The 26,926-nt window shown below is 42.7% G+C and overlaps 1 long non-coding RNA gene across 4 annotated transcripts; it reads right to left on the bottom strand.

Moving 5' to 3' along the window:
* Nucleotides 1-3,049: 3,049 nt before the first annotated feature.
* On the bottom strand, nt 3,050-23,411 carry LOC122211268. 4 transcript variants are annotated; one of them, XR_006198618.1, is made up of 5 exons: nt 23,058-23,411; nt 18,122-18,223; nt 17,905-18,049; nt 8,586-8,833; nt 3,050-3,599 (listed from the first exon to the last, which is right to left on the bottom strand). It is a non-coding gene; the product is annotated as an uncharacterized LOC122211268 (long non-coding RNA). The 4 variants fall into 4 exon arrangements; XR_006198592.1 differs by lacking the exon at nt 18,122-18,223; XR_006198664.1 differs by lacking the exon at nt 18,122-18,223 and having other exon boundaries at nt 3,050-3,384.
* Between the last annotated feature and the right edge of the window lie 3,515 nt (nt 23,412-26,926).

Genomic DNA, 26,926 nt, shown 5'->3' with positions numbered 1-26,926 from the left:
GACGACGGTGGGAACGGAAAGGAAAGGATTTCTGTCCAAGCACTGCCTTGTAAAAGATTTCTGTGGCCTCCACTTCTTCTGGATTTTTTTTCCCCCCATCACCATTGTATGAGAGAGTACAGGTGTTTAAATAGGATTTTCATTGGATGAGCACTAAAAAAATCTATTTAAAATAGAAGACAATAAAATGGACCTGGTTCTGGGAGCTTATTTGCAAAACATTGTAAGGGGGTGAATTAGAAATCCTCCTCTGCCACCACCATCCAGGAGAGATCCCTAAGATAATTATAAATGAGGTAACATCAGAGGGTAAAATATAAATCAGGTTCCATTCAGAGGGTAAAGAGCATAACAGTGACAACTCTTGTGATTTCTCTTCAAAGGTAGACAGGCTCAGCGCAGGCAGAAAGAAACAAACCCTTGTTAACGAGAGGGCGCGCATTGTTCCAAAACGGGCCAAGCGAAGGTCATGGTGGTGGGGAAATTAAGTGACCTGGTGAGAGCATCGGCTATGGCTCTGTCAGGCAAGGAGGAGACAGAAATGTTGCTGGGAGGCCCACAGGCTTCACCCCTGCTCCTGGAACCACAGCTCGCCCCTCCTTCCCTGCACTCGGTGCACAGGGACCCAACAAAGGCGTGTCAAGAAGCACCCCACCGAGGAGCCTGGGGAGGAGCACATTGGGGTGTATCAGGAGGCAGAAAATGATCAAACTGGAATCATCACTTTTGGGAAAAGACCAACATTTCTGAGGGGAGGGGTTGGGTTATTAACGACTTGGGGGGCTCTCTGGTGAGTAGGCTGGAAGGAAGAGGGTCACACCAGGCATGTGTTGAGATCCCCTCTGTGCCAAGCCCCAGGCCCCTCCCGCTGTCATCCCACCTAATTCTCACCACCACAGGGGATGTGGGGATGCCCTCAAGCCCTGTGTTATGTACGAAAACCGTGAAGCTCAGAGACCTGCAGTAGACCATCCGGGAGCCTATGTGGCAGGGCCGGGTACACGTCCCTCCATGGATCTTTTTGTCTGCCCTGTTATGACATTTAATATTATGACACATGATAGAGGGACAGTGACTCCTCTATGCAGTCTCTGCACTTTGGGTATCGTCAGCCTCATTTGAGTCGTGTTTTTTGGTCCAAAGCAGAACACTCCTCCCCTTTCGCAGCTGCCTCTACCCAGCCCAGGACTTCTTGGGAGAAGCTCTTTGGTGCGGCCGGCAGGCCTTCAGAATTGCATGTGTCTGTTGAGAAAAAACCTGAGTGAGGAATTCAGTGGCGCTTTAGACTCAGTCCTTCGACCTGAACATAGAGAAGGGAGTCCAAAACTCTGCAACCTAGAGAGGGAAGAGCTCTGCTCCTGCAGCTAAGTCAACTGTGACTTTCCAACAAGGGAATGTCCTTTATTGAAGCGAGGGACAGAATCTCTGCTCCCCTGGTGAAGCTGCCCGCTTCACTTAGAAAACCATCTCTCCCTTTCTGACATGCAGTAAGTCTCCAGAGAGGGATTGCTCTGCCCCGGACCCTGGCCCCCTCTTCTGACTGGGCCCAGGGCCTCTCCCCGTGTCCCAGCCACTCCACTGCTTCCCCCTGCCATTATGTTGCTGTCTATGTGACTTCACCCCTGCTGAAACTGTGAGCTGCTTAAGGTCAGGGATGCGTCTTCCTCCTCTCAAATTCCCCGTGTAACAAACCCTTAATAACTGTTGAGTAAACACATGAATGAAGCTGGCTAGCCCAAGCCTTTGTGCAGAGTATGAAAGTAGAGTTCCGACCTGAAGAACACAGAGGCGCAGACACTGCCCACCTCAGATTCCAGAAACTTCTTCCCTCCTTCTTTTATCCCTCAGAGTGTGATCCTTTCTCGGCCACTCCCAGCAACGATATCAGAAATAGCTTGGGAGAGCCACCTTGATCTAGGGAGTAGGTGGGTACAGAGGACCTGAGCTCCTTGCTTTGTGTCCAGGCTTCATTCTAGGAGGCTGTGAGCAGAGAGCCTAGTCCAGGTCTCCCAGCAGGGAGGAAGAAAAGTGCGGCTTCACACTCGATTATATTTGTTTCAGGCAGTTATGGCTAAGGGTGCTCACGGCTGGGAGACAAGAGCCAGAGGATGCCTCCTTTCCATGCAGTAGCGTGCGTATCCGCGTGACCTACGTGAGTGAATAGCAGGTTTCAGAAGTACGACGTAGAGGTGGCTGGGGAAGCTGGCACGGCCCTGAGCAGACACGGCACAGGATGGGAAGGCAGAGGCTGAGGAAGGAAGGTCATCTCCCTGCAGCACTATGACAAGGCGAAGGGTGAATGAGTGCATGGGGCTGCCTGGCCCAGCCCGGCCATGCCCTGTTCAACTTTCTGCCAAGTGTCTCCTCTGTGCCATCCCCTGGGGCTTGGAGGGAGGCCAGGGCTGCTGCAGCCAGGAAGGTGGGTCGTTTGCCCACTCGGCTCCTCTCCTTTACTGATCTGCACGCTATGGTGCGGCATGGCTGGCCCAGGGTGGGGTGGAGCCTCCCAGAGGTCCTAGGTACCCACGGGGAGCCCGTGGCTGCCCTTTCTCCTCTGTGTGCCCTCCCTGCTTACTCTTCACCCAAGGATTCCCTAAACCGTGTGCGAAGCAATACTTCAGAGGGAGGGTTGGTGGCCAGACAGACTCAAGGTTGAAGTTCCTCCTCTTGCACTTGGGCAAATTACTTGTTCTTTCTGGGCTCTATTTTTTTTTTTTTTTCCTCATCTCTAAAATAAAGCTGCAAATCCCTACATTGTAGGTTGCCATGATGATTAAAGCTGTGGTTCTCAACCCTGGCTGCACACCAGAATCCCCCCCGGGGGCCTTAAAATGCCCATGCCTGGGCTCCACCCAGATCAGTTAAATCAGAGCCCTTGGAGGGTGGGCCCAGGCATTAGTATTTCAAAGGTCCCCAGGTGATTCATAGGTGCACCAGGCTGTGATGGCAGAGTAGAGGTAATGTATATCACCTGAAAGACATAATGCCCCCAGATATAATATGCTATTAATAAATGAGACCAATATCACTATTATTACGTGTTTATTATTGCTGCCCTTAATCTTCTGCCAAGAAAGAAAATGCGGTCGTGGGAAAGTGTGGTTATAAATCCAAGTGTAAGTAGCAGAGCACATGTAAGTGATGACCGCTAGCCTCCAGGCTGCTCAGCGCAGCGGAGAGAGTGACCAGCCAGTCAGCTGTGAAGACCCCGGTCCCTTAAAATGTGTGCATGTGCTCACTCAGCTCTCCGTGACGTGGCCCTCCATCCATCTTGGGTCTGTGCCAGTGTAAACATTTCCGGTTGAAACCCAGGGCCCTGATTTCCAGGTCCGACGGTCTCCCGGGAGGTGGCTGTCAACCTTTGCATCCCACGTTACCTCCGTTCTGCAGTAAACAGATGAGTCATAGTTGGTCTCAGCAGGTCAACCGACAAGCAGTCCTGGGTTATCCTGTCTGGTGGCTTAGGCTCTTGAGACAATGCCCTTGGTGCCTATGAGGGAGTCATAAAGTTGGGCTTGACACTCTTTAAAGTTATCTTCGTTTGCTGATTGTTTGGCTAGAGGGACTGGTGTTGAGTTCTCTCTGGCTTCTCTGGGGCCCTGCGATGGTAAGCATGATGATAAGCATAATTGGGGTGGAAGGAGGGCAAACAGCCCTTCGTTAGCTGAAGCAATGGGCCAAGCAGATTATCGGATAATTGGCATGGGCAACCCCCTAGCTCCACTTTGGATATCAGTTCCCTTCTTTTTTCTAATCTAAATATGTTCTGGGTATTGTTTGCAGAGGGCAGCCTAAAAGTTAAGGTTTCTACATATCCCATCCCTATCTGGGCAGTGTCGGGGAGTGGGTAGTAGCTTTAGTTTGAAGCCAAATATATAAATTCGTCTCCAATCTATCCATTACTTTGCTTCCAAACTGCCCAAGTCTGGGCCAGAATCATCAAAGATGAGGCATTTATGCCTCCTACCGGGATCCCCACACTCCCTCTGGCCTCACCAAACAGCCAGAATGATGCTTCCTAATCTCAGATCAGACCATTTCACTTCCCTACTTGAAACCTGTCAGTGATTTCCCCATCATTCTCTGGATCAAGCCTCACCTTCTGAGGTTCCTCCAAGCCTACACCAGAATCTGGCCACCGTCCACCTTGCCATCTCCTGTAGCTACAGGCAGGAGGAGACGGCTCCTCTCAGCCACAGCCTCCTTTTCCTTCCAGATCTTGGAACTTGATGCTCCCACTCACCTGGAGCGCCTTCTCAGGTGTAGTTAACCCTTGAATCCTTCAGTTTTCGGTGTAAACTTCACTGCATTAGGGAAGCTTTCTCTTTCTCCTTCCAGGACATGACACCCTCACACTCTGAGTTTCTGATGCTAACACTTCTCAGGCTTTGTCGTTGCCGCCTGTCTAACCATAATTTAAGTTCCATGAAGGAGGGACTATGTCCCACCTATGTTCCATCTCTCTCTATGCATAGCACCTGGTGGGTAGATGTATTTATTTATTTTTTTAATGTTTATTTTTGAGAGACAGAGAGACAGAGCATGAGCGGGAGAGGAACAGAGAGAGAGGGAGACACAGAATCTGAAGCAGGCTCCAGGATCGAGCTGTCAGCACAGAGCCCGATGTGGGCTTGAACTCATGAACCATGAGATCATGACCTGAGCTGTAGTCGATCGCTCAACCAATTGAGCGATCCAGGCACCCCTGGTATACGTATTTAGAATGATCCCTGTAAGTACTTGCCAAAGGTAGATATTTGTGATCCTTTCAACACGTCGACTGTTGAAATTACTCAGAGACATGTTATCTTTTCACACAGCAATCAAAGGGTCAATAGCAACCTATTATGTCTAAGGGACAATGTAAGATATTTTTTAACAACTTTATTGAAATATAATTAATATACAAAAAGCAAAACCAAACCACAATGATATATATCACCTTATACTAGTCTGCATGGCTACTATAAAAAACAAAACAAAACAAGTTTTGGCAAGGATGTGGAGAAAATGGGACCGTTGGTGGGAATGTAAAATGGTGCAGCCACTACGGAAAACAGTATGGACATTTCTCAAAACATCAAAAGCAGAACCACCATACGATCCATCAATCCCACTCTGGGTATATATCCTATTAGATGGTTTAGTTATGAGAAATACAATTTTATTAGTATGTGTTTGGTTTTTTTTTTCAAAAAATTTATTCGCCAGACTGTCAGTAAGTGAAGCCATCGTTAACTACTTGAAAAACTGGGCGTTATAGCTGACAATCATTTAGTGCCTACAGTGTTCCAGGCACAAAAAACCGTAAGAGGCAGATGCTGTTATGCCTCAATTTTCTGAACGAGAAAACCGAGAATGAAGCAATTTGCCCAGTGCCGTGGAGACCACATCTGAAACCCGAAGCTGCTCCTCCAGGGCGGGCACCCATCACACTGTCTCCCTGTGGAACTGCCTACCACCTTCCCAAGTTTAGGGTCTCATACATTTGTAGGAAAAAAATCATGGGCTGAGGATGTGTAATAGATTTCATTCCCCTTCCAAGAGTTGGAGCCACTGCTAAGGCCTCAGAACATAAAAGGGTGGGGCTTGATTTCTTATCTGCTTGAATTATTTCTGAAGAGTTTGCTGTATTATCAGTGACTAAATAATAGTGGCCATGAGGAGATAGAAGGGTGTTTCATTACAGAAGGTGTGTGATCTTTCATTTCCTTTAAAGGACCCAGAGCTCTGCGGCTCCCCACCTGTTTCGTGACCCAGAATTGGGCTGATCTGCAAGTGCTCTGTGACTGGGGGGTTGACAGAGCTACAAGCGCCCTCGGCAGGATCCGAGGGGGCCCACAGCGTCAGCTGTTTCCACGCCAGCCTCCTGGTCTGGAGAATTCACACACTGCTCTGCCTCTCCAGTTTGAGTCAAGAGCCCAGTGGGAATGTTGTTATAGTCCTTTCCACTTTAATTACATTTCCTGCAAGGGGCATCTGCTGGGCGTTTTCTGGTTGTGCTGGTGCCTCTCGTATGGTTAATGCCGATCCGCCACCACTGGGCAGTTAGTCGCCAATTCGTTGTTGAAGGCGATTAGGTGCTCCGGAGGCTCAGCTGCCAACAATGTTGCAATTATTACTGTTTATTGGCTGGATGTTCCTCTTCCCCATGCTTTGTAGGCCCTGTGCTCCTGAGTTACTGGAGTCATATTGACTTCCACTAATAAAATCGCCTGCTCTATCAAATCTGATGACAATTTCTGCCGTGATTAACACTTTCCCAGTGTCTTAAATCTGAGAAATATTCTACAAGGGGCTAACAAAATGCCATATATATACGTGTGTATATATATATATATACACACGTATATATATGTATGTATACGTGTATATATACGTATGTGTATATATGTATGTATATATATGTATATATACACGTATGTATATATATAGTGTATATATATACACGTATATATATATACACCTATATATATGTATGTATACGTGTATATATATGTATGTGTATATATATATATATGTGTGTATATATATGTATCTCCTCTTGATAATAGCACACTTTTACAAAGTGTCAGACATCTTATATGCACTTTCTCATTTATTCTTCTCAACATCCTTATGCATACTTACTGTTATTACGCTCATTGTATAGGTAGGAACACTGAACACACAGGGTTTGCTTGTCGGTTGGTTGGTTACTTTTTTTTTTTTTTTTTTTTTTTTTAATTTTTTTTTATTTTTTAATATATGAAATTTACTGTCAAATTGGTTTCCATACAACACCCAGTGCTCATCCCAAAAGGTGCCCTCCTCAATACCCATCACCCACCCTGCCCTCCCTCCCACCCCCCATCAACCCTCAGTTTGTTCTCAGTTTTTAACAGTCTCTAATGCTTTGGCTCTCTCCCACTCTAACCTCTTTTTTTTTTTTTTTTTTTTCCTTCCCCTCCCCCATGGGTTTCTGTTATGTTTCTCAGGATCCACATAAGAGTGAAACCATATGGTATCTGTCTTTCTCTGTATGGCTTATTTCACTTAGCATCACACTCTCCAGTTCCATCCATGTTGCTACAAAAGGCCATATTTCATTTTTTCTCATTGCCACGTAGTATTCCATTGTGTATATAAACCACAATTTCTTTATCCATTCATCAGTTGATGGACATTTAGGCTCTTTCCATAATTTGCCTATTGTTGAGAGTGCCGCTATAAACATTGGGGTACAGGTGCCCCTATGCATCAGTACTCCTGTATCCCTTGGATAAATTCCTAGCAGTGCTATTGCTGGGTCATAGGGTAGGTCTATTTTTAATTTTCTGAGGAACCTCCACACTGCTTTCCAGAGCGGCTGCATGGTTGGTTACTTTTTTAAACTGTTTTTTTAATTCCAGTCTTTTAAAACATTGTTTTAATGTTTATTCATTTTTGAGAGAGACAGAGACAGACACAGAGTGCAAATAGGGGAGGGGCAGAGAGACAGGGAAACACCGAATCCTAAGCAGGCTCCAGGCTCTGAGCTGTCAGCCCAGAGCCCAGCGCGAGGCTGGAACCCATGAACCATGAGATCATGACCTGAGCCAAAGTCCAAACGCTTAACAGACTGAGCCACCCAGGCGCCCCACTGTTCGTTTTTAAGTAACAGTTAAATGTCACATAACCAGTAGGTAGCAGAACTGGAATACATTGAGCAACATGAAGAGCCAACACATTCGACCACTGTGCCATGCTATTCTGTCTTACTTCTCCTAGACTGTTTTTAACGTCAGTTGTTTTATCCATTATAGTTGTAGCCATGAATACTTGATTGCTTGTTTATTAAAAATATGGTCCTGGGGCTCAGTCGGTTAAGCATCCGGCTTCGGCTCGAGTCATGATCTCGCGGTATGTGAGTTTGAACCCCACGTCGGTATCTGTGCTGACAGCTCGGAGACTGGAACCTACTTTGGATTCTGTGTCTCCCTCTTTCTCTGCCCCTCCCCTGCTTCCTCTCTCCTCTCTCTCTCTCAAAAATAAATAAACATTAAAAACATTTTAAAAATATGATCCTGAGAAATCAGGATATATTTTTCAGCATCATTCAATTTCCGTTCCACACATTCTTCCCTCACCCCCAGCACACACACACATAGGTCCGCATATACCCTCAAAAGTCTTCCAAGGTGATCTAGAAACTCTTACTTGTAAGCCTCTTAGGAAGTTACGGTGACTTTTTGAAAAGGGAGAAGTTGCTCTGATAAAATATGGAATCCCAGGGAAGGTATACACAGGGTCTAGAGAGCTGAACAGGTAGTGTTTGTCCCTTCAAATAGGTGAAAATAATGTCTGAAGCCTCTTAGGATTATTTCTTTTCCCCATGGAAACCACATGACATACTGGGTTGGATAAACATATTCTCTGCATCTCTTGGAGAAGAAGCAGTGTGGTGTTTCCCTTCTGTGACAATAACCAGGCAATTGTATGTAATATGACAAGCAGGGGACCTGGGCCAAGCCTCAGTCTCGCCCCTCACTAGTCTCGCAGCCTTGGGCACATAACGACCTGCTACAGCCTTGGTTTTTATTTTTTTAGCATGAGCCTGGCCATACCTGTTCTCCCTCTAGACTCTTCAAAGTATCAGATAAATCAACCTGGGAAAGCTGCTAAGCATGATGGCTGCCACACACGAGGCCCTCAGGAAACGTGAACTTGAACCCCAGCGTGTTCCTGACGCTCACTCCATACTCCGGGAAGTGTCTGAACACTCTTCCAGTAAGATGCATTATTAAACGGAACACATCGCCGGGTCTCAGATCCCCAAACTTCCAGAGGTATAGCGGAAGTGAAGTTCCAGGCACTCCACATGGAACACCCAAAAAACGAAATGGAAAAATAAATGATTTGAAGACGTCCAGGAAAACAAAAAAAGCATTCTCTAAGAATCATTCTCTTATTTCTGGATTTCTTTCTTTCTTCCTGGATTGGGGATGGGGGGGTGGATAGGTTATTCTTTTTTCTTTTTTTTAAGTTAATTTAATGTTTTTACAGTTGGACTGCATAGGGTTAGAGGAGTGAGGATAATAGAGGTCAACGATCATTTGATAACTGGACAAAAGTGTAAATCATCGTAACTATTACAGAATAAAATCCACCCTCCCAGGGACAGCGACTATTATGTGGACAGAACCCAGGGAAAACACTTTAACAGCACTGTTTGCTGAATAGAATTCCTGTAACTAAATCAAAAACATTATTTTCATGGGCCGTCTACCAGGACATAGAAATAATTTTGTTATGACAGGCTCAACTTCCTAGAGATGATTTTGTGAGAAGATTTGTGAATGATCATTTTGTCTTTTAAAGATCAATGTTGATGAATACAGTGAGGAGTCAACCATACTCTTCGAGGCCTACGTGAGACTCAGACTCAACACCTACATGATCTGTGTCTTTCTCCCCCCCAGAAAGGGGAGCCTCTCCTATGTGTCTGTGATATTGTAATGAAGCAAAATTTCACTTTCTGGGCCACTGCGTACTGGGTAGTATCGTCGAAGGAGCAGACTCCCTGACGTTTGGTCTTCCAGCCCTCTGCCATCTTCCTCCTCCTGGAGGCATTGAGACTCCTTCACTGCACCCATCTACAGAACCTCTGCTCCCAATATTCTGGACTTCCAAAGAAGTAATTCTTATTGTCAGTGGCTCGCAGTTCACTAGAAGAAGGTGAAAGATAATTTGGTAGCCCTGTGACTATTTAGCTTCTTGAGAAGCACTTATATTTATGAAATAAAGCAAGACTGGAGGAGGGGCTCTGTGACAGTGAAAGGGGTCCAGGATCAATGATTTTAATTAGCGGGAGCAATGCTGACGGCTAACTACAGACAGTCACTCCAGGCCCCTATAATTTCCCCGCGTAGATGTCATGGTCGATACTAAATTGTGGGTCAGGTGTCATTTTACCTTCAGGAAAAAGAAAAGAAAAGAGCATCTAAGATATCTCTGCTAGTATTCATTCATTCATTCGTTCGTTCGTTCATGAAATATTAATTGAGTGTGTATCGGAGGGCAAAGGCCTGTGCCGGTTGCTATGGTGATCAGAGCCAGGGTCAAGGTCAGGCAAGGGAGGCAGTGGCCAGAAGCACAACATTTAAGGGGATGCCAAAAACGTAGGAATCAAGACAAATAACACCCTAATGCAATATATTTTAAAAACTCAAAATGAATGCAAAAATCTATGATGAACAAAATATCAAAATTTCCAATAACCACCGAATCAATGAACAGTGCTTGGCCATAGCAGACCCTCCGGCAAAAGAAAAAAATCTGAAAGGAGAAGGGCAAATAAAAGGAAAAATACTGATCCTGTCTTTCTTGAAAATGTTGATATTTTGTTAATGGAAAAATCATGGATTTTTTTCACTAATTCTTTTTTTTTTTTTTTTAATGTCACATTAACAACATGATTTACTTTCACTGGGGTTTGGCTCCTTCCCCTAAATTTGACATCTGACACAAGTCCCTTGTCTTACACAGTCCCAGCCCTGGTGGGGAGATGAAGATCTTTGATCACTTTAAGAAGTGATAAATGCAAGAAGAAAGGTTACGGAGAAATGTCATAGGAGATGAGGAAGAACTCATTTCCACAGTAGGGGGATGGGGTCAGCGAGGGCTTTAGACAAGGCTGTGTTGAAACAAGACCTTACCATGCTCTGACATGGTAAAGCATTAATAGAAAGAAGATCCCAGAAACCCATTCACACTTTAAAGTAAAGAAGGAAGCATTACTAGGTCAGAATCAGAGAAGGGAATCCACAGGCTATAAATGGAGAAAGTGTGCCAGGGATAGATGAAAAGTGTGTGTTTATACAGTGCAGAGCATGTCTGGGAGTCCTTCCTGTGGCCAAGGGGCCTTGTGGGGATGGATTCATTTTACGACACCTTTATATAAACAAGACCCTGTTTTCTAGCTCCGTGGATGAAGACAGAAGCCAGTGTGTGGAAACAAGTGAATAAATCGTGCCTGTGAATGGTGAAGGAGAGGCCTTGCACCTCAAAGGTGTGTTCATTCACCAAGTGAATTCTTGCCTCAAGGGCTGGTTTCAGACACAGCAAGAGGCTTCTGTTGTCAAGATGTGGTGAGGGGCCACACCAACGACAAAATTCCTGATGTGAAAAATCAAACTTTTATAAGCCACAGTTACACACACACGGAGAAGAAAGCGTGAATTCAGAATCTTCTAAAAATTCATATCCAACATGGAATCAGGGCTCTCGGCTAGGGGGTTTGATTTCAAATTCTGCAATTCATCCAGAGTCCACCATCTTTGTTTACTACTAACCGCCTTCATTTGATCAGGTTCAGAAACAGAGATTTCAGGACATTGTTTTGACCCAGTTCTCTGAATGAGCTGAGTCACCTGTGAATCTATACCAACCCAGCCCGGAAGGGGCAGACTGCTGGCAGAGAGCAGGTGCAGTATGCACTCAGTCTGCAGAGCAAAAGGGAGGGTGGAAAATAGTTAGTAGAGATCACCTGATGCACAAAAAGTCATCTAACCTGGACTGTTTTAGGGCAAACAGTGGTATGGTTACTATAAGCAGTTGAAGTAATAAATGAATAACACAAACCTACGGATTGTAGTTTTCTAAAGTTAGTTCACTGTCATGTCATATTTAATTGGGAGGGGGAGAATGAAGCCACCTGAAAATGATATCTATGGCATTTGATGCCCCCCCAAAGATGTTCACATTCCTTTTCCAGGAGGGGCCATAGCTTTTGCCTTCACCTGGATAGATTTAACACCCATATCATGAAAGCTTTTACCTCACCCAGAGGCTCTACATTCTCAGAAAACCAAACGATCAAGTGACCAGACCAGAAAAACAATCTATTCTAAGAATGAAATAGTTGTGGCCTAAAGGTTATTTATTTTACTTTCAACAATGATAAGAAACAGGTTTTCAAAGATTCCAAGGACATGAGCATTGAAAGAGAATGTGGACATCACCTAGTCCATGGCTTTTCCCTAACCCCAATGGAAGCCAGCTTAAAAAGAAAGAAAAATCTGTGAAGAAAAAAAATCCTCGAGGAAAGAGAAGTCTAGAAAGTTTAGATGATTTGCTCAAAGTCACACCTACATAACGGACGGGTTTGGAATACAGCTCCTGACTCCAGCCTCCTGGTTTTTCCTGCTGTGCCTACAGGATTTGGTGACACCAAATCCAAATGGAGATATTTCCCATTATAGTGTGTGTGTGCCCACATGTTCATGGTCTTGCCCTATTTGACTAAGTACGGCCAGTGCTTCCCAACTTTTTTCATAACAGGACACACACGCAGTGTCCATGAAGCACACTGGGTTAACACCCAGAGGCCTAGGGGCTTGGGTGTTTTGAGCCCGGCCCAGATACTCTGAGGGGTGAGAGGAATCCCTCTCTCCATACATCACTGTGGGGACACAGGTTGGGAAACTCTAGGCTCTTCAGCCCAGCTCACTACTCCTCCAGAGAAAATCAGGAGAGGAAAAGACTTTGACCTGGTCATGTGCTAACTATGCCATCAGTGCCATTTTCTAGCACTTTTTCAGTAGCAAGATCTAGGCATGTGGGACAGGGCTGTGTGCTCAGCAAAGTCAGCAGAGTCTTATTGTATTAAGGCATGTAGTCATATTATTTCCACTCCACACAATTTTCTTAGCACCAGTTTGGCCCATTGCCAACTCGAAAGGCGGTGGTGAACATGGAAGGGAATGAGGTCATGAAATAAGTGTCTGATCAATGCTGCCAAAGACAGATGAACCAGGTGACAGATCAATCAGAGCATGGGGAGGCTTCATAAAGAAGGGACATCTGGACCGTCTCTTGGAAAATGAATAGTGTTTCAACAAGCAGAGAGATTAAGAAGAGCCATCCAGCTGAAAGCAACAGACTGGACAGAGAATTTCCCCATCAGAGTGGGAAGATTCAAGCCTTGTTAAGGGAAAGGTTTGCTTTGTATTTTGCAAAGGAACAGCAGCCATTACGAGGCATACTGAACAGACAGGGCAAGCCAGGATTATGGAATGCTTATAGTGCTATACCAGGGAGACTAGATTTTCTCCTATATTCGTTCCTAAGACAAGGTGTTAGGCATTCATTGGATGCTAGGCACTGCGGTACATGTTGGGAATACAAATGCAAAATTACAGTCTTAGAAGTAAGAGAGAGATGTAAAGAAATAAAATGTTATAGGTACTAGGACTGAAACCTATATTAGAAATAACAGATAAAATTAGGGGTGGTCAACCCTATCTGGAGCTTAGGGTCACCTCCAGGGACAAGGTGGGAGGGGACATTGAAGTTTAAGGTTGACGATTTAAGAAACAGAATAGCTGGGCCAGGACCATGATTAGAGCTGCATTTTAGCAAGATTAGCCTCACTGGGTCAGATGGGACGGTTTGGTGAGAGGAGCAGTTGGAGATAAGGACCCTGGTTGGGAGGTCATTGCATGTTCTGGGAGAGAGACAATGAGGGTAACAGACGTCAGTGATGGGAAGACATCAGTGGCTTTGGCTGGTCCCAGTGTCAAAATAGATCATGCACGGCAAGCTGCTACCTGTAGTAATATCAGATCACACAATTAACCTATGAGACCAAAGTTTGGTCTGTTTCTCCACCAGCTATGCAAGAGTACCACCAAAGTCTGATTTCATCAGGGACTCCGACTCATAACACTTTCCCCATTGCTGTAATGCTGGACTGTCATTTATCTACTCAATCCCACATAAATGAGTGTTCTTTCTAAATATACCCCTTTTAAGCCCATCTCCTGACATTTTAACTACGAACCTTTACCTAGCTCTCCACTTCTTGCTTCCAAAGTAAATAAATCTTTCCAAATAAGATTTATGGGATACAGGGTGTGATCTTCAAATATTTTAAGATTTAACCATGAGGCTGATACATTTTTTTGTGTAAACGAAACAAGCCTTTCTACCTCTGACTCCCAGGAATTTGCTATGCATTATGATAAAAAATCCAATAAATCTCTCAGCAACCCTCTATGCACCCCCATTACAATGTTATAGCTCAGAAATGAGTGTAGAGAGATACTTTCAAGAAATGACTTGGAAAGCAGAGCTCAGGGCAGAAGTGAGAGAAGCTTGGAAAAGCTGCTGAGAGTGTGGACTTAGGAACAGCATTTTTCCTCCTTTATGTGTGAGAAGAAGGTCCCTTCATGGGAAGGTGAGCATACAGGCTGTATTGGAATCAGTGAGAGTGATTTGTGCCTAAAATGGTGCAATTTGCACCTAGTAGTTACTCAATAAATATTTATGGGGGCAAATTTCAGTGGGGCAGGTTTCAGATGAATATGGGAAAAGACTTTTCAACAGTTAGAGCTGTTCAACCAGGGTGATTAAAGAAGCAAATGAGCTCTCTAACCATCTTTTCCTGCAACGTCTCCTCCTCCTCCTCCTTCATTAGCAACAACAACATCACGATTACAATTACCACTGCATGGGAAAGACCCTACTGGAACTATAGGGGATGCAAAATCTCAACCGCCAAGGAAATGATAATTTACTGGGAGATGGGAGTGGGGGAGGGGAGGGACAAAAGACCACAGAACTGGAGATAATAATAGAAATCACAACACAACACAGTAATTTCTGCTCATTTTATGACAGAGGGTCCAAAGGAAGAACGATTCCATTTGATTGAGAATCAGGAGACAAGTTTTTGGAGAAGGATGAGCAGGGTAGTATTTTAATCAAATACAGAATGGATGAGTAAAGAGAAACACAGTCCTCAGTGACATTCTGGCTGGGGCATCGGGTACAGGTAGTACAAAGCTTGCTGGGATTGAACAACAAGGTTTATTAGGGGCTCAAGTGAGGAGTGGTAGTTTTTTAAGGTTCTGTTACAATAAAATGATATCATTTAAACTGTATTTAGAAAAAATAAAAATAAACATAAACTGTATTTGGGGAGACTCATCTGGCAGAAGTGAAAATAAAAGATTATAGGAAAAAGAGAAAAGAGGCAGGGAACCAAGTTGACAGAAGATAGTTCGGAAGTCACTACGGATGGAGAAGAGAGACCAGGTCTGAGAGAAATCATGGAGCATGAGGCTGGCACTATAATGGCCCTGAGGTCCTGAGTCTGGACAACTTTGAGTAAACTAGTTCTATTGATGGGAACGGAGCACAGAAAGGAGCAGCACAGAAAAAAAGAAAGGATAAAAAAGAGAGGAACATGCAGAATTGTTCCTTTGGAGATGCGTTGAAATGTGCACGTGCCATGCCTTTTCACGTGTGAAAAGTAAGAGAACCACTGGTTTAAGAGATTAGAGGCTGTGAATTTCTTTGAATAGAGTCAAAGATTGTTGAGTAAACACGTGAGAAACAATCTGACCTAATCGTAGGCCTTCGTCAGCTGTTCGTTCAGATCTAAGGGCTCTCCGTGTTCTGTTTTGTCCATCTAGCAATTACTTGAAAGTACCTGAACTTCCATTTTTTTACACACATGTACATGCATCATTTGAGTTTTACAAAAGCAGCCTGGCCTGGAATTTAATTTAATGTGGATCCGTCTTTAACTAACAGGGGCAAATTATGAGTAACAGAAGTATGGACTGTGGAGTCCATCCTTGGTTTGAAGCCTGGTGTCTCCACTTAGTAGCTGCGAGAAAATGAGTCAGTTGCCTAACCTTTCTGTGCCTCGGTTTCCTCACCTCTAAAAAGAAGATGAGAGCACCACCCTCCGAAGATGGGAGGCGGGATGGGAAGGGACGGTGGCTGCCAGGTATCAGGTTGACACTGGCAGTAGGAGGTGCTCCATGAAGAAGGATTCTGTCCTGCCTCCCAGCCACCCCCAGAACCCAGATCAATATCAGGCTGTAAGTCACGAGGGGGATGTGAAAGCTGCCAGTAAGCCAGGCTTGCCCAAATTGCTTACCAAGAGGAAAAGGAACTTTTACTATAGGCATAACTTTAAGGAGAAAAATTATTTTTCTTTCAGCTAATACAAATGTATTTAGCATGTGAAATATTTGCTAATTATACTCTCACTATTGTTTTAAAAAATTCAAGCAACTGAAGACCAGAAATTGAGAATATAGACTTCTGCTGACCTTGCTAGCTCAGCCACACTGCTTATCCTGTGTGGTTTCCGCTCAGAGATTAACTGTAAGGATTTCACTATATTTCACACTTTCCCATTTAAAGTGCTGTGTGTCTAAGCTAGTGCACTTAACATAGCTATTTCCTGTTTGGATTTCCATTTCTAATTAAATGCCATATAAGATATTGCGCTATTCCCTGTGTGAGCTGTAATCAATAGTTACAATTTTTGCTGTATAAATTTACGAAATAAGTGACCCACAAAGGCATCTGCTTCTAACCAGTTGTGTGACCTTAGAAAATTTACTTGTTTTCCTTGGTCTCATGTCTTCAGCTGAGAAGATATTGTCCCTTTGTTATGAAAATTAATTGTTGGGAGGATTGAAATATGTATATGAATTTTCTAGTTCACTTCTGAATTATTATTCTGGCACGTTTTGAATGTGCCAGAACTATTCTAAGTGATTTCTGCACCCAAACTCACTTCATCTTCTCAAGGACCTTATGAGCTAGGGGCTATGACTATCCTCAGTTTAGAGAAGAGGAAACTGAGGTGTAAGGAGGTTAAGAAATTTGCATATGGTCACTTACAAGTAAAGGGGCTTCAAGTCCAGGTAACTGGTTCCAGAGGTTGGATTCATATGTTGTATGGCTTTTGTCAAATTTAGGTTCATGACAACATTTTTGGATGATTCCGTATATCTTTGATCCATATATTTTTGTGAAAGAAGGCAATCTCTTTCAGTAGGGTCAAAGTGCTGATAGAAGTTTACATTTTCTTTCCATTCGTGTCTTTTCCCAGGTAATACTGCTAGACCCAAATCAAGTCAGTAAATGGCTGCCCAGCCCTGTCTCCCTACTTTACTAAATGTGCTCTCCATTTGACCAAGGCATCAGAGAAAAATAAAATCTGTCTTTTGAGTATTAAATGAATTGCCTTTCATTGCCACCTGAAGGAGCTCGCAAACCTTCTGCTTCTTGGATTCTGGATGCATAAGGAAGGTCTGCCTTTCGATATTGCTGATCAGATTCCAGTTCCTCCCATTGACATATTGACTCTGTGTTTCAATATGTGTATCATCTCATTGTCCGCTGTGGGCTTTCTCTAACATGTGGACCTGAATGTAGAAAATCCAGAAGGATCCCTCGATTTTCACACACACACACACACACACACACACACACAGAGTCTTTACATGTACTTTATTGTAATTCATATGTACTTTATGCCCTTTACTTAAATAGAGGAGTTTACATCATACTAGTGCAAACAAATAAAACAGTTAAAAATGATACGACATAAACATTTTTTTCCATCAACTGAGATCTACTACCTGGTAGCTCAACACTCTACCCCCATCCTCACTAACAAAAAGTATTACAGTTTCATTGTTTTGTATAGTCCTCTCTTCGTTCTATTTTTTCCTTCCATAACTTTCCTGGGGCCTAACCTTCCTGCTCAACTCTTCACATCAGGCTGGTTCATCAAGATAGGAGAAATTCTGAAGCCAGCTGCTGAGATTGTGCATTTTCTCCCTATTCGTTTACATTTTCTCCCTATTGTCCACAACTCAAGGGAAGAACACATCTCTGTGAACAGCCCACCTTGACAATTAGGTGGCAAGTGCTAACATCCCTAAATCTCCTTCTTACCACTCCAGGCAGCTACCTCTTGTCCTACATTTGGAAACCCTGGGGGCAAGATTCAACTAGCTACATAATACCCCATCCCAGAGACTTCCTGCTTCTAATCCCACCTTCCCCCACTCCCATCCTAAGGCCAGTGGCTGGAGGGAAAGAGATAGGATGAGAGATACGGGAGGCACTTACCCTGGAGGTTCTCAGCACCTTGGGGTGGGAAAGGAAGGGTGCTGATGGACGACGAATGGGCAGAGTAGAGAGGGCATCACTGGAGGTGAATCAGAGAAGGGATCATGGCAGAGAGAGGCCTGGAAACTTCTCTTGGCTGTGAGGCCTACAAGAATAAGAGATCGAGAATCAGGTCCAGCTCTCCTGGATGATCAACCCTGTTTTATCCTTTGCTAACCTGCAGCGAGCTGACATATTTCTCTCCTCTCTTCCATTTCTGCTACCTTGTGGTCAGCATTTCCAATTAATATTTATTTAACACCAAGCATGGGGTAGATATCTGGAAAAGAGATTAAGAAGAAAAGCTGGACCCTACCCTGGAAAACTTCTGGTGTCTTTCCCAGAGAAGCATGCTGATTCTTTGGGAGTCGCTGTGCTGGGCTGCTTGAAAACAAGTACAAAACCCATTTAGCTCAGATTCAGTCCGAACTACCTTTCAACCAGGCGAATAAAGAACACGCTAGGAATTGATGAAATTGCCAATTCTGCCAGGTACATGGACTTTGGCACACAATGGAAATATATTGGTGAAAGTTAAAAATGCCTCAAGAAGGTATGCACTTGCTGAGGGGAAAGCCATTCGTCCCCGTGAGTGCAGCCAGCCTCTGGGGGAGTTTGGGTGCAAGACAAAGGTGAGTAGCTGCTGTGAAGGCTTCCAGCAACACGGGACTCAGTGCCGTCAGCCAGTTTCTCCTCATGGAAACCATTTTGCCATCAAAGAAAAATTACATTTTGCCCTCATTTCACGATGTGGACTTCTGCTAAATTAAATGCACTAAAAGGCTCAGAGCCAACACCTATGAAGGAGCAATCTCAGACTCCTCTGGTTTCTGCTGATCTGTGCTTCCTTGAAAACAGACACCAGGTGATGGAAAATGTGGGAAAAGTTTTAACGTTCCTGCTAAAAGGAAAAACACGTTTTCTTTCTTTATGTTGGCCAGCCGCACCTGGCAAGGCAAAGACCAGCTGGGTGAAAAGTCACTTGTGCAAAATCTAGCTGAGATGTCAGTTGAGTGCGGCAAACAGTGACTTGGAAAGAAAGAAACAAACAAACAAACAAAACCAGGGGAAGGAGCCACCAGCTTAAAGTACAGTGCGTCTCTAGTGCCAGGGTATATACATATATTCAACTTTTTTTTTTGAATTGACAAGAAATAGGCCATCCACCTCCAGAGAGATGTTCGCAAAAAAATATACCCCCAAGTACACAATGTTACTTTATGCGATATTAATGCCTGGCACACAATGTGAGAAAACTAAAAGTAGTGAAATCCATTCTTCATAAAGGAGAACATATTTGGTCCCAAATCTTCAATGTGATACCTGTCCTGTGTCAAGATGAGTAGGGGAGATGAGAGGTGAGAGGAGATGGGGACAGCTAATAATTCCTGTACATCTTATCTCTGATTTGGCCAGGAAGGAATTTATATATCTCCTTTGCTCGATCCTGGGACATGTGTCCTCAGGTGGAGAAAGAAGTCTGGTTGTGGGGAAAGGAGGAAATTCTGTGCTTAACTTTTCCACATGGCTTTATTCAAATATTGTTGAACTTTGTTGGAAACAACTAGAAACGCAGATGCTTTCTTACAGACTCTGGCTGTCACATGTCTTGAGATTGAGGTGAAGGAAGGAGAAATGTTTCTACCTGCTCTCAGATGAGTTTGGTGACACCACAGAGTCACTGCCCCATCTCCCAGGCCAACCGGAGATGTACTGGGAGTCTGTATATAGCATTAATGAAGGCTGCAAAAGCTTTCCCTAACGTTCAGTTCCTTAGTCAACTTCTGGGCCCCTTTAAACTGTGAACAAGACGACCCTTGTTCTGAAAATCTATCGCCTCTTGCCAACACACACACATATACAAAAACATGACTGTTGGGCAAATAAATCTTTCCAGAGAAAATAGATTCCTTTCCAATTCAGTCAACTGTACTGAGCTGGAAAGGGAGAAATGTTATTTTTCCAGGACGAAGAGAAAACAAGACCTCTCCTGTTTACCCTGTCTAGCCCCTTTCAAAAGAAGGTCAGTTTAATGCCTTCGTTAAAAAAAAAAAAAAAAGCTCAAGTGTTGTTTATCAGAACAACAGTTTATTGGTCCCTTTCAGGCTGGGAATCACAAATTGGAACTCTGTGCCTTTTCTCTTTGAGCTAAGCTGCACATGGCAGGATTGCATTCCCTGCTGCTCTGGACATATCAAGTGTTGGGAATGGGAAAGACAGAGGATGGGGACAGAGTCTGGTGATGTGAGATTCTTTGCTGTTGGCCAGCCTATCGCCGGTGAGCCACCCAAATCACTGAGAATGAAATAATGAGTTTACGAAACGATCTCCACCTCATTCAAGGCCACACGCATATTCTGTGCTTACTTTTACCTATGTTCTCCATAATCCGTGGACCTGAATCAGCCCCTAGGGGAGTGAGAAAACACGCAGTAATGAAGCGCCTGGCTGAGGAGCATGGATGGAATTTAAATTGGACACAATGCGAATGTATCCCCTGGCCTGTTGTTCAGAGCTTCCTGGAGTAAGTCTCAAGGAAGTCCCAACCATGGCTACGTTAACTTGAGACGGAATATTCCAGTTTTCAAGCCACTAAACATGAAAATAGATAGAGCATGTAGCAGATAGTGGTTGCCTAGTAAAAGTTTGGTGAATCAAGTCAAATGCATTTTTTAAAATGATAAATCTGGAAAACTAAACTTAAAAAGAATGTTGCCACAGTGTGGATGAACCTTGAGGACATTACGCTGAGTGAGATAAGCCAGTCAGAAGAAGACAGTGTTTGATTCCATTTATATGAGGTATCTGGAGCAGGCTAACTCCTAGAAACACACAGTAGAGTGATGGTTGTCTGTTGGCTGGGGGGTGGGAGGTGGGGAAGGGCGTTTTCATTGAATGTGGACAGAGTTTTGTATTTACAACACAAGAAAATTCTGGAGATTTGTTTCATAATAATGCGAATATACTTAACACTACTGAACAGTACGCTTCAAAGTGGTTAAGATAGGAAACTTCATGTTATATGTTTTTACCACAAGTTAAAAAAAAAAAAGTTCTCGACATAATTATTTCAAAAACAGGAGAATAATAGACTTAAAATGGATCTGAGAGAAGTCACCCCGTCACTCTCTCACCCAAAGCAGGGTATTCCATTAGATACTGCAGAGAAAGGTAATAATTTCATACATTTTCATGTTTCAAGTATTGTTAATACTTGTCTTATCCAGTTTGTGGTTCCCGTAAGTTTATGTAATATGTATTTCTTTCCTCTCTGTCTCATTCCAAACTAATTCCAAACAGAACAAATGGTCTGCTTGATTGCACTGGAACGTGAGTGAGCCCCACATGGAAAACTTTGCCTCCCTCCTTCCCATTGGTTTAATGGCTACTGTGGTTTGGATCTTCCTAGGTCTGGGAGGGAATAAGATCTCTTTTAGAATTAATATTCTGAACCTCGAGGAGAAGAGTCAGAAAATCCTCAGCCCCTCAAAGTGCAGCCAAAACTGCTCTGTGGGCTGGGCCAAGAGATCCTTCCAAGGCCATGTAGCCGCCAGGAGGGAAAGGGGGGAGATTTGCAAAGACCACTTGCCAGAAGTTCTATACACTTTTTTTAACGTTTATTTATTTTTGAGAGAGACAGAATGTGAGCGGGGGAGGGGCAGGGAGAGAGGGAGACAGAATCCAAAGCAGGTTCCAGGCTCTGAGCTGTCAGCACAGAGCCCGACGCAGGGCTCTAACTCATGAACTGTGAGATCATGACCTGAGCCAAAGTCAGACTCTTAACCAACTGAGCCACCCAGGTACCCCCTCTTGCCAGAACTTCTAACTACCTAATGAGTGTTCCAAAGAATCTCCATTTCTAGTGGCTGAGATGGGGGAGAAATGCCATGCTGTTTGTTAGACAAACTCTTACTATCTGAGAACCATACAGAGGAACTTGTTGATTTTTAAGAGAATGTTTAAATAATGCAGGATTTAAACACTGGATGTAGACCCATTTAACGCAGTAACCACTAGTCACATGTGATTTTTAAGCACTTGAGGTGTGGCTCATCAGAACTGAGGTTATGTTTCATGTATAAAGTACACACCAGATATTGAAAACAATACAAAAACAAAAATGTACAATATCTTATTAATAACATTCATACTGGTTACATGTTGAAATTGTATTTTGCATATATTGGGCTAAAGTGTATTATTAATACCAATTTGGCCTGTTTCTTTTTATTTTCTCAGTATGGCTACTAAAAATTTTAAACATCCTATATGGCTTGCCTTGTACTCCTATCGGACAGTGTTGATGTAGACTATTCTGTGAAATTTAGAATTATTGAAGATAAGGGTCTACAATGGTATAGAAAAAAAATAATAATAATAGCCTTTATGACACATTTATTATGTGTCTGACACTTGATTTATATGATTTTATTTAACCCTAATAACATTACAAAAAGGTAATTTTTATTAGTTACATTTATTGAAAGGCTAAATATCTTCCCCCAAGTTGCATGGCTCTCTAGTGGCAGAACTGGTATTTAAATTCAGGTTTTCTGGCACCAAAACACATGAGCTTTTCAGTCTGACATGATGTCTTTTAACCATTCTTTACCTCACTTAAAAAAATATGCCCAAGAGATGCCTGGGTGGCTCAGTGGGTTGAGCGGCTGACTCTTGATTTCGGTTCAAGTCATGATCTCATGGTCCGTGAGACTGAGGCCGGCATTGGGCTCTGCACTGGGTGTGGAGCCTGCTTAGGATTCTCTGTTTCCCACCCTCTGCCCATCCCCCACTCGCTCGCGCGCGCGCGCGCGCTCTTTCTCTCTCTCTCTCTCTCAAAATAAATAAATAAACATAAAAAAAATATATGCCCAAGAATGTTGACATTCGGTGACTCGGAAAAAGTAGGGATATCTTCCCACTCAGTTCCTAAAAATAGCTGAAAAGTTTTAATGATCTTAAAAATCAGTGTCATCTATTCATTCGTTTATTTTTGAGAAGGTGGGAGTAGAAACGTTGGTCCTTATCAACAAAAAACTAATAGCATTTAAGTTGGAGAAAATTACAAAATAAAATTCAGTCTTTCCTAAACAGAGAAGAAAAAGGGAACTTACCTGATTGGAGAGAAGATAATATCGATTGAGTGTCTACTATTCTCATCAGGCATCCCCTGAGTTCATAATTCTTAACATATCCAAATTGGAAAACATCATCTTTACCCCCAGACCAGCTCTTCCTCCTTCTTCATTCTGTATCTTGGGTAATGTCACCTGAATCTACCAAGTCAATTAAGCCAGAATCTTTGTTGTTTTCTCTACTCCCATTTCCTTACCCTCCTCTCAATCTTGCCAGCTCATAGGACATGGGTGTTCTTACTTTGCTTGAGTAGTACAGATTGTGCTTTCCAATCACTGTGTTGGTCCTTACTCTCACCAGCAGGACCTAGGTCCATATCCAGCTCACACAGAGTGTAATTCAGCTTTTGAAACCTTTGCAGTCAACTGGGTATAAAATTATAGCTCATTGTTATGTCAGTTTCCTGAGTTATTTATGATGTCTTAGCTTTCTGAGTGTATCTCTCTGTAAGTTGCCTGTTGACATACTTTGTCCATTTTTCTATTGAGGTCACTGTCTTTTTCTTGTTGATTTGTTTATTAGATTTCTTATTTGATTTATGTTCTATATTCTAGATGGGAATCCCTCATCCAGTTGACGCATTGTAAAGGCTCTTCTCCCATTTTGAAGTATGTTTCTAACATTATCCATGTTCCCTTTGCATAACATAAATCCTTAACTTTGATGTACTCTCTAATCAACTTTATCCCATGTTTTTTGGAAGTTTTTGCTTAAAAAGTCCTTCACTGCCTCAACACCAGATACATTTTAAAATAAATTTATCATGGATCTCAAAGATCTAACTGGAATTTTGTTGCAACTACAACACATATGGGGAGAGTTGATATCTTTACAATTTTAAGTCCTTTGGGTCAAGAACAAGGAATGCTACTCATTCACTTGTTTTTGTTTTTGTTTTTGTTTTCTATGTCCTTTATTAGAACTCTTATGTTTTCTCAAAGAGGACTTATATAATCTTGGTTAAGTTAATTACCCAACATTTTTCAGTTGTTGATATGTGAACGGTATCTTGCCTTTTTAAAATAACATTTTCTAGCTGTTTGCTGTTGGAAATGCTCTCATAATTTCATCACATACCCATCAAGTTCTTATAATTTACCTGTTGATTCTATTGGTTCTTTTCAGTAGGTAAGTATAGCACCTGAAAAAACTGATAATTTTGTTTCTTTCTTTCCAATTCCTTTATTTCTTTCTTTTATTCAGGGCTGGCCAGGATTTCCAGCATTATAGTGTTGGTTGTAATATATAGTGGGTTTTGACAATATTTCTCTTGTTCCAGTCTTAGCAGGAATGGACTTAAATTTTTTCCATTAAGTAAAAATGGTTTTGGAATATAACGATCATCCATTTAAGGGAATTAAAGAAATCCTTTTCTACTCTTAGTTTGCTAAGAGTTTTTATCATAAATAAGTAAAGAATTGAATGCTTTTTCTGCATCAAATGAAATTATCATGAGTTTTAAAATTTTAATCTATTAATGTTCTGAATTATGTTGGCAGAATCCCTAATGACTAACCATTAATTAATCAAACTGTATTATTTTAAAACATACTGTTGGAATCAAATAGCTGATATTTCAGAATATTTTTCATCTAGTTGCATAAGAGAAAAAGGCATATAGTTTTCTTTCTTTGTTTATACTGTGTTCATCTCATTTATACCAAGTTTATGAAATGAGCTTGCAGCATTTGGTTTTGTCTCTTCTGGAATAACTTACAATGCAGATAAAAATGTATTGTTCCTCAAGACTTTGATAGAACTCACCTGAAAAACCATTTGGGCCTACAGTGTTTTGATTGGGAGAAGTTATCAATTGTCACTTAATTTCTTTAAAACTTACTAGTCTATTCAAGTTCCCTATTTCTTACTTCAGTTTTGACATGTAATATGTTTTCCATTTTCTCTAAATTTTCAAATTTTTTAGGTCATAACATTTCTAGTATTTTAATTTTTTTTGAAAATGTTAGCCGCTGCTAAAGATTTCAAACAACATAGAAAAGTTGAAAGAAGGGGCACCTGGGTGGCTCAGTCGGTTGGGCATCCGACTTCGGCTCAGGTCACGATCTCACTGTCCGTGAGTTCGAGCCCCGCGTCGGGCTCTGTGCTGACTGCTCAGAGCCTGGAGCCTGTTTCAGATTCTGTGTCTCCCTCTCTCTCTGACCCTCCCCCATTCATGCTCTGTCTCTCTCTGTCTCAAAAATAAATAAACGTTAAAAAAAAAAAAAGTTAAAGTTGAAAGAAGAAACTGAAAAACCCACTTCAAATCTTATGCCCCTGAAATAATTGTAATGTAAACATCTCAATGTATATAGTTATACAGACATTTTTCTGTATGTACAGAGTTATAATATTATCATTAATAATAATAGCAAACACGTATAGTACTTGATATTATCACAACAGATACAGATAGAACAATCACATACATGTAAAGATAAAAGAATGGATGCCTGGACAGCTAAAAGATGATGGATAGATAGATGACCGATCATATATTTGTATTATAAACCCATAACGAAAAAGGCATTTTTACATTTGTTGATTACAAATGCATCCCTCCCCATGGTTCTGTTTATCAAACACATGAATGAAAAAATGAATAAATGTGCAATGCTATGTGCAAACACTGTTAGGAACCACACACCTTTTATTTATATAATCTTCCCCAGACCCTTGCAAGAAGATAGTATCATCCCAATTTTACAGTTGAGGAAAATGAAACTGAAGATAAACAACTTGCCCAGGGTTAAAAAAGTGACAAGGAAAGGGCAGGATTCCGGCATCAGGTCTGTCCAACTCTGATACCCGCTCGCTTTCCACTGTACCTCACTGATAATCAGAATAGCCCAGAATAAGGGAAAGACAAAAATGCAGAGGGGCCAAAAGAAATACCAGGAATCTGTAGTTCCTTTTTTGAACAAGGATTTATGAAATTCCTCCTAGACATCAACCCTAGGGACCGGCTTTCAGTGGCTCCTAAACAGGACTCCCACCTTTTATCTCTACGAAGTGAACAGTGTAACCCTTAGCTCTGCTCTGGAGCGTGGGGCAGAACAAAAGGGAGACGTAAAAGAAAAGAGATGGTTCCCAAAGGCTTCCTGTGTAAAAACAGGGGGAAAAAAAGGTAGGTAACTGGAGGAGGGAGGGACAGTGCCCTACATCAACAGTGATGAGCAGAGAAAAGGGCCCTGTGGGGGACAGAAGCAAGCTGTATCCCTGTCACATCCTCTTTCTGAAATAGTACCCATTTAGGTCCACCAGTTAGGAAAAAGGCCCTCTCTGCGCTGACCACATAGAAGTTCCCCCTTCTTCCTGCTGCATGCGCTACACTGGATGCAGTGTATCAACCTGACCGGGTGGCCTTACCAGGGCAAAATTACACCACCGTCATCCTGCCTCCTGCAGAGAAGCTTCCGATAAGTCCGTCCCCATCATGGCTCACTTTGTATCCGGCCACTTTAACAAGTCATTAGAACACACAGTTGGCTTTATGATATCTATTATTTAAGATGAACAGATACGTCAATAAAAAGAATGATAACCCAATTCAGGGGTGGATGGGCAATTATTTTTGGTGATTTGCATATTATCAAAAGCCCCAATTGAAAATTGCAGATTTCTTAACATTATTTTTTTTTAATTTTTTAACGTTTATTTATTTTTGAGAGAGGGAGCAGAGAGTGAGGGAGACACAGAATCCGAAGCAGGCTCTAGGCTCTGAGCTGTCAGCGCAGAGCCCGCGAGGCTTGAACTCATGAACCGTGCGATCATGACCTGAGCCGAAAGTCGGCTGCTTAACCGACTGGGCCACCACCCCAAGCGCCCCTCTTAACATTATTTTAAAATA

This window comes from Panthera leo, chromosome A1 (assembly GCF_018350215.1).
Source record: "Panthera leo isolate Ple1 chromosome A1, P.leo_Ple1_pat1.1, whole genome shotgun sequence".
NCBI lineage: Eukaryota > Metazoa > Chordata > Mammalia > Carnivora > Felidae > Panthera > Panthera leo.
This window is presented reverse-complemented; position numbering and strand designations above follow the sequence as displayed.